Here is a 9,108-nt window from a genome sequence, read left to right on the forward strand (position 1 = left end):
TTCTAGTTGAAGTATTGGATCCACTTTAGTTGTTGGGATTGATCACAGACACTTTGTTCTTTTGGGTTGATTCAATAGATTAGTTATGGAGATGGAAGACGCTTCTCACCACCATTATCTCTCCTTATAATTAAACCAATTTGGGAACGTCATCTAATTAATTACTAATTAACAAATTGCCAAAGAACGTCCTTGGGTCTCAGGCATCAAAACAATTGTCAATTGTATTAAGAAATAGAGAGATCCAATCCTAGCTACCCAAACGTATGGAGATAACGCTAGATCATACAATTTCCTTGGGTTTTATCCCAAGTGTTCTCATGTAAGAATAATCTAAGCAATTATGGACTTAAATTATTCAAACTAACAAATAATTATTTTGCAATAAAAAATCAACGTAGATCTCAATAACAAAATAATATGAAAATTAAATATGAAATTGCATGAATATTGAATTCCCAAAAATTAAACAATATTTGATCAAGTCTCACAACCCATTAATCAACTAAAGTTTCAACCAATATTCAACTAGATTAAAGAAATCAGCCACTCATTGGCTGAATTAAAAACTGAAAAAAAAGGAAAAATAAAAGAGGAAGAAGGAACCGAAGGATGGGCGGAGAGTCTTGACGGAACTGCCGAATTGAGAATTGAATTTCTATGTGGTTGTCCACTTAAGAGCCCTTAAATAGGACAAGAGGAGCGCGTGACCTAGCTCCCACGTGCGTGCAAACGGTCCATGTGCAGTGAGCGGTCCACGTGAAGCGCTTGGGCTGTCCGTGCGCTAGAAAGGGTGAAGTGGAGTGTGGGCCATGTGCTAGAGTTGATGAAGTGGGAGCGTGGAAGTACTTTTGCGAGGCCCATGTGCAAGTGCTGGCCATTTGCGCGTGAATGCATTTGTGGGCTGGCCATGCATTGATTCTTTTTTGATCTGGTCCATAAGCGTGAGTGATGAAGCGGGCCCATGTGCATGTGTCCCACACTTGCCTTTTGCACACGTGAGGCGTGTGGCTCGGCCATAAGTGCAAGGTGGAGGCGGGCCATGTGCGTGAATTGATGATGCGCTTGGCCCATTGGTGTGAAGCGCTTTCCAAGCTTTGGCCATGTGCGGGAGCTTGCGGGAATGGGCTGTTCAAGCTTTGGCTGGAGCTTGGTCCATAAGCGGGCCCAAGTGCTTGAATATTTAAGCTTCAAAATATTTTCCTCATTTAGCTTGACTTGAATCCAATTTAGCAGGCTTGCTCTCATTTGCTCCAAATAAGGCAGTTTTAGGGGGATTTTCTCCGAAATGTCCTTTTATACCACTTTCTGCAAAATAATATTAAAAGCAATAAATTAAGCAGAAATCATGTAAATATTCATCAATAATATTAATATAAAATGGACTAATTTATGCTCTATCAAGTTGTTTGCATTAGAATTCACGAATATGTTGCATTGCATAATATGATGATGATGTGGATGAATGTTGGATGATCCTTTAGCCCTCCCTATGATATGATATGATATGGTGATGATACGGTATGAGAAGACCAGTGAGGCCCATTCTACGCCCCTGATATATAGGAATGTTATGTATGTTAATGTAAGAGAAAGACCAGTGAGGCCCATTCTACGCCCTTGGCATATTGGAATGCTATGTAGAGGGCTATTGGTAACAAGTTCATCCTTGATGTGATTTGTTTGTGATGTGATGCATTTCATGAAAGCATGAACTTTAATATAATGTTTTTACTATTCTGCTCATTGGGCTCTAGTAGCTCACCCCATTTCCTTAATCCCCCAGGTTGCAGGTACGGGATAGAATCAGGAGGTCAGCGAGAATAAGAAGTCATGTTTTATGTAATAGCTAGATGTGGACATGAGAATGATGTAATGTTAAGTACAGTATAGTAATGTAATGTAATGATGTTTATTGAAGTTTAGAGTTGTGCTTGACCCTAGTATGTTGATTAATCCCTTTGTACATGGTCTATAAAATGTTTTATCATCGTTTATGTAAACCAAGCTTAATGTATGATATGTTACCCCATTGGAGCATTTGATGAGGGCTCCAGTGTGGGGGTTTAATGTTTATGATTTTGAGTTGTGCATGTACAGTTAAGCTTAGTGAATGAAAGGAAAAAGTTTAAATTTTTATGTATATGTTTGATCATGTATGGGATTTAAAAGGTATACAGGATGTATGTTTGGCTTGCTACGGGTCTCGGCGGCCTTATGCCGATCTGGATCCTAGCGCCGGTAGCGGTCCGGTTTCCGGGTCATTACACTTTGATTCTGGCATACAAGCTGTTCTTTCATTCCTTGTCCTTTGTTCGATGATAGTTGACAATGCTGGTTTGGACGGGATGATTCTGAAAGGCGATGCTGGGATAGGCAGTGCTGTTGTGAGTTGGGCTTGGTTTTGAATGGGAGTTTCTTTATTGGACCTTGTAACTAGTTGCCCATTTGGACTTTCAATGTAATCTTGCATGATCAAAAAATAAATTTTCTATCCCCCGTTATAACTATTAAAAGACAATAATAGAAAATTAATAGTTATAAAATATAAAAACAATTTAATAGATAACGTACAAAGGATAATAACTATTAACCACAAATCAAACCACCTCTCCATAAGTACTATCACATGGCAAAAGAAATTTTTAGATATATGATGATTTTTATATAAATTTTCTTTTTCCCCAAAGATATTACTTCATTGATGAATTAACAAATATAAGCCTGACATACAATCAAAAAGATCATGCCAAATAAAAAGAAAATTAAAGTTGAGATTCTCTCTCTAGACTCAGATGTAGAGAGGGAGTAAAAAAACTGAGTTTGAATCTCTGTAAAAGTCAATATAGAAATTTCATTATAAACAATAGCTATAATGATTTCACTGGACATAAAACAAATACGCAAAACAAATTAATGTTTAAAAGGCTTTAAAAATGGACGGTTGATCCAAAATTATTAAGAGGTTTTCATGAAGCAATCAAATAAATGGAATGGGTGGAAGCAAGGGAAGAAGAGATTAAGATGATAAAGAAGAATGAAACATGGGAGCTAGTTCACAAGCTAAAAGATAAAGAAGTTATTAGGTAGAAATGTGTATACAAGATCAAGTACAATGAGGATGGTTTAATGCATAAAAGCAAAGCAATATTAGTGGCAAAACGATACTTTCAACAGCCTGGAATAAACTATTCTAAAACATTCTCACCAGTGGTATATATGGAGACGATTAGAGTAGTGATTAGAGTAGCCGCACAACTCAAACTCCAAGTTTATCAATTAGATGTCAAGTCTGCTTTTCTTGATAGGGAGCTCGAAGAAGAAGCATACGTGGAGAAACCCCAAGGCTACATTATTCAAGGAAAAGAAGACATGGTTTACAAGCTTAAAGAAGGCGTTATATGGACTAAAGTAAGCACCTCGTGTTAGTGTATATGCCCTAGGCCATTATCTTGGGCCTTTTTGTATGTCGTTTTGGTTATTAATAAAAGAGATTTTTATCATTATTATTTGTTTGCATGTTACATAATAATGATTATCATCTCTGGTTACTTATTATTATGTTGATAATAATAAAATATAGCTAGTATGATTATTGATTGATAATCATGAGATGATTATGTATATGTTGATATAATTCAATAATCATAGATACTTGTTAGAGAACAAAGTATTGGATGGAGCCGCATTGAGATCACTATATGGGTCATTGTCATAAGTGAATCTCAAAGTAGTTATGTCTTAATCCTTTGACTTGAGATTGTCATAGTTTTCAATATAAGGACTGTTATGTTTTGATGTAAACAAACGTTGTCTTTAATCGGACAATCATAAATGTTATGATTGAGCATGATAGAAATTATGTAGAGGATAATGAACAATCAAGATAGGATTTGTCCCTCTCTCTGAGAGAGATATATTCTGGGCCCCTCGATAAGTGAGACTGAAAAATGCATGGATGTGCTCAAATGAATTGATAGTGTTATCAATATCATTTGAATTTATCAGTCTACTTAGAGATCAAGAAATCATAAGTTTGAACATTGTAAGTTTGACATTGACCATAACTTATGTTCAAACTAGATATCGTGTGACAAATGGATTAATACATGTTCTATTTATTAGACTTTATCGGACTATTGATCCTCATATTAGTTGGATAGTCACAATTTCTTGCTAGAGGCCACTTATGACTTATGGGCCTTGTGGGACTGGGCCTATTGCCAATTAATGTGAACCTATTAGGTCACACACAAAAAAACGTTGTTGATGTGCTATGACATATTAATGGGCTAAAAGCCCAAAGCCCATTAATATAATTAATAATAATAAAGTGTTATTATTATTAATGTTAATTGTTAATATAATTAATAATAATAAGTGTTATTATTATTAATATAATTAATAATAATAAAGTATTATTATTATTAATTATTTATTATTATGAGATAATAATATTTAAAAGATCTGCAGTCTATCTGTAACTGTTACAGATGAAAGACTCTATCACATAAGATATTTGAGTATCTGCGAGATTGTGATAGTGGGTTATGAACACAACTCCTTTTAGGAAAAGGAGTTGTGAGAAAAACAAAAGACTGAAACATATAAATACCCTTTCTACGAATTGTGGAAGGCACGTCTTTGAGAAAAATTCAGTTTAACTATTGCAGATTGTGGAGCACATAATCTATCCATCTTTGAGAGAGCTAGCACTCTAGAAGGATAGAAGACGTTCGTATGGATACCATAGAGGGTGGTGTTCATTTGAAAATGCAGGTGTTCATTTGAAAATGCAGTACCATCAGTCCGACATTGTATCTTCTCGACGAGATTAACAGGTTAGTCTCGTATCCTTCCTTTGAATTAAACGAAGCACTCGGATTCTAGGAAAAAGAAATCCGAGATTTTTATTTTTTCGCTGCGTCTTTAGGTTGCAATAATCTCGGGATTTTCCAACAGTGGTATCAGAGTCAACCTGTACTTTTCGTTTAAGTTAATTATGCCATGATTGATATTATATATGCAATATATGTTTATTAAAATGGCATGATAATTATGGATAAATGATCATATCATTTAAGTATTTTAATTAGAAAATTAAATTAATAAAAAAAATTCTGGAAATCGTGTTGATGAAGAACACGACTGTAGGGCCACGTCCACCATCGTGCTTGCCTCTGGTATCTTCGTGATTGTCACGAACGATGGTTCTGCAAGATCCAACAGCTTCATTGATGAGGGCTAAAGATATAAGTTAGAGGGCTAAAGATAAATATATAAAAATAGAAAATTTATAAAAACTATAGGTATATATATATATATATATATCATTAGGGCGCATACCATTCTACAAAAAACTTAAGCTGTTAGTAGAGGTGCTACTTTAATCATATATGGCTTACCTGGCCTAGATGATTACCCCTGCACACGGTAACGTCTCCACGTTGGGTGCCACTTTGAGGACCAAGCCCACTTCCGGCACTATCCTTGGCCATATTAAATACCCTTCCTTCCCCGCGGCTCGAACCCGTGACCTGGCTCTGATACCATTAGGGCGCATATCATTCTACCAAAAGCTTAAACTGTTAGTAAAGGCGCTACTTTAATCCTATATGGCCCAGATGTTTACCCCTGCATACAGTAACGTCTCCACGTTGGGTGCCACTTTGAGGACCGGGCCCACTTCTGGCACTATCCTTGGCCATATTAAATACCCTCATATATATATATATATATATAAGTTGCAAAGCTTAGGGGCCATAGCCCTTTAAATTGTACATGTAGTTCCGTTCTATGCCTAACAAAATTTATGGAGAATTATACATTATAAATTAAGATAATTATCAAGCATAATGTATTTTTATGTTTATTATTTAATAATAATAATATGAATTTATAGTATGATGTCGTTATATATATATATATATATATATATATATATATATATATATATATATATATATATATATATATATATATATATATATATATATATATATGAGAGAATACTGTATTATTTATCCAATTTTTTTTTTAAAGAAACAGGATTTAGTTAACTTCGTTGCACATTTATGGTTTGATGACATGAAAATATAATTCTTAATTAGTTATTTTTTCAATGGTTGCTGGAGCATTTTGACAATATTGCACAAAATTTTACTTAAAATGGATGGCCGTTTAACTATCTACTAAATTTATCTGATTAAACCTTCTTACAACAAATATCGATTAACTAATTTACTTGAACTAATTTCATCCAGTAGATAGAATTATTTATATAGTAATTTATCTGTTAAGCTAACTAAATATAAAATATAGCAAAAATAGAAAGTTAGATGTTACAACTCTCTAAGCTATAAATTCCAAAGCGCTTTTGGAGTGGATCATCATTGAGTAGTCCTCAATATCATTCATATTGCATGAAAAATCAAGCAAAAGAATAGATATTGAGGACTACTCAATTAAAGTTGATCAATCACCATGACCAACATCTTAGTATTTTTCTCATATAGTAAGACTCTTCTCATCTTAGGCTTTATTTTTCTATTAAATATAGAAAAAATTCATTGTGATATTGGCGTCGGTGGGCGTCGTGGCCGTGTTGAAGCTGCCGATGCATCTACTACTAAGGTTTTCGATATTACCACCTATGGTGCTAAGGGAGATGATAAGACTGATTGCACAATGGTGAGTTTCGACTGCATTATACATTATCTAATGACGAAGTTTTTTCTCATAACCAATCTCTAATAATCTATTCAATTATTTAGGCATTTATGAAAGCTTGGAAGGATTCATGCAAGAATGATGGTCCGGCAAAAATTCGTGTGCCTAAAGGGACTTTTATGACAGCGCCCATCACATTTCAAGGGCCTTGCAAAAGTACCAAGCCTATAATCGTTGAAGTTCAAGGAACTGTAAAAGGAACAAATGATTTGAGTAAATATACGGAGGATACTTGGTTTTTGTTTGAAAAGATTAATGGTGTTGTTCTCACCGGTGGAGGAACCTTTGATGGACAAGGATCTTCTGTTTGGAAGAACACTGACTGTGAGAAAAAAAAAGATTGTGGTAGACTTCCTACTGTAAGTATTTAAATATATTTAATTTTTCGATATAAAAAATCCTTAAACAAAATTAAAAATTACTAATTTCTTGATGTGATGCAGTCTATCAAGTTCCAAGGTGTAACCAATGCCGTTGTTTCCGAGATTACTTCCATCAACAGCAAACATTTTCACTTTCATATCACAGACTGTACTAATTTTAAAGCTAGTAATCTCAATATAGTGGCTTCTGGTGAAAGCCCTAATACTGATGGGATGCATATTAGTGATACTAATGGTGTTGTAGTAACTAATAGCAAAATTGGAACCGGTGATGATTGCATTTCCATTGGACAAGGAGTCACCAATGCTGCCATCTCTAAAATCTTTTGTGGTCCAGGCCACGGCCTTAGGTAGGTTTGTGTATGTATATACACTAATACAATATAGCTGGTGAATTTAACGCTTATCTAATTATTTAATTTCTTGTATTGCAATAGTATTGGGAGCCTTGGCAAGTATAAAAATGAAGCAGATGTTAAAGATGTTACAATAAGTGATTGTACATTATTCAACACAACAAATGGCCTGAGGATCAAAACTTGGGCTGACTCTCCACCAAGCGCAGCTTCAAGCATTACTTTTAAAGATATTATCATGAAATCAGTTAAGAATCCTATCATCATTGATCAAAAGTATGGTTCTCGCAGCAGTACAAAGGTAATTTATGATTTGATATTAGTCAAATTAATATCAATATTACTCATACATTAATTTAATTAACTTAATGTATTTATGGATTTCAATTTTTGCAGCCATCACGTGTGAAAATTTCTAATGTTCATTACAACAATATTAGGGGAACCTCGACCTCAAAAGTTGCAGTCAATTTTTATGTAGTCCGTCCGTGCCGTGTGAAAAGATTGAATTAGATGATGTTGATTTGACCTATACAGGCATTAAGAAGTCTAAATCACCCATTTCAGCTTCATGTGTAAACGCTAAAGTTACTTTTATTGGAGCACATCCTCCGGGCTGTGAATAACTTTAAAATTTATTGTAGTAATTAATTATTCATTTGCATACAAATTTTATCGGCGCTGGAGGTTCCCTCCTACTGGTTGCTCCATGGCTATATAGACAGTAAATGGCATGGCATCTTTCCTTGCTTATATTCTCAGTCGGGACTATGCTTGGCGATGGTAAGGTGTGTATTATGCTTTCGCTTTGATATCTGCCATTTCTGGTTTTCCTTCCTTAAGCCTTGTTTTTCGGGTGTTGAGTTGTGTTTTTAGGTTGTTTGGATGCTTTGATTCTGGCATACAAGCTGTTCTTTCGTTCCTTGTCCTCTGTTCGATGATCGTTGGCAATGCTGGTTTGGACGGGATGATTTTGAAAGGCGATGCTGGGATAGGCAGTGCTGTTGTGAGTTGGGCTTGGTTTTCAATGGAAATTTCTTTATTGGACCTTGTAACTAGTTGCCCATTTGGACTTTCAATGTAATCTTGCATGATCAAAAAATAAATTTTCAATCCCCCGTTATAACTATTAAAAGACAATAATAGAAAATTAATAGTTATAAAATACAAAAACAATTTAACTATTAACCACAAATCAAACAACCTCTCCATAAATACTATCACATGGCAAAAGAAATTTTTAGATATATGATGATTTTTATTTAAATTTTCTTTTTTTCCAAAGATATTACTTCATTGATGAATTAACAAATATAAACCCAACATACAATCAAAAACATCTTGCCAAATAAAAAGAAAATTAAAGTTGAGATTCTCTCCCTAGACTCATATGTAGAGAGGGAGTAAAAAAACTAAGTTTGAATCTCCGTAAAAGTCAATATATAAATTTCATTATAAACAATAGCTATAATGATTTCACTGGACATAAAACAAATACGCAAAACAATTTTCTAATTTTCATGTAGAACACATTATGTCTTATTATTAAACTAATAATTCAATTTGTCAAACATTTATCATATAAGAGATTTTTTTTAATCGGAGATTGAGTATAAAGACTCGAATTTGACTCTGCCAAG

General features: G+C 34.2%; 1 pseudogene; it reads left to right on the forward strand.

The window, feature by feature from the left end:
- Positions 1-3,219: 3,219 nt before the first annotated feature.
- On the forward strand, positions 3,220-8,552 carry LOC122724982 (annotated as a pseudogene).
- The last annotated feature ends 556 nt before the right edge of the window (positions 8,553-9,108 follow it).

Source organism: Manihot esculenta, chromosome 11 (assembly GCF_001659605.2).
Source record: "Manihot esculenta cultivar AM560-2 chromosome 11, M.esculenta_v8, whole genome shotgun sequence".
Taxonomy (NCBI): domain Eukaryota; kingdom Viridiplantae; phylum Streptophyta; class Magnoliopsida; order Malpighiales; family Euphorbiaceae; genus Manihot; species Manihot esculenta.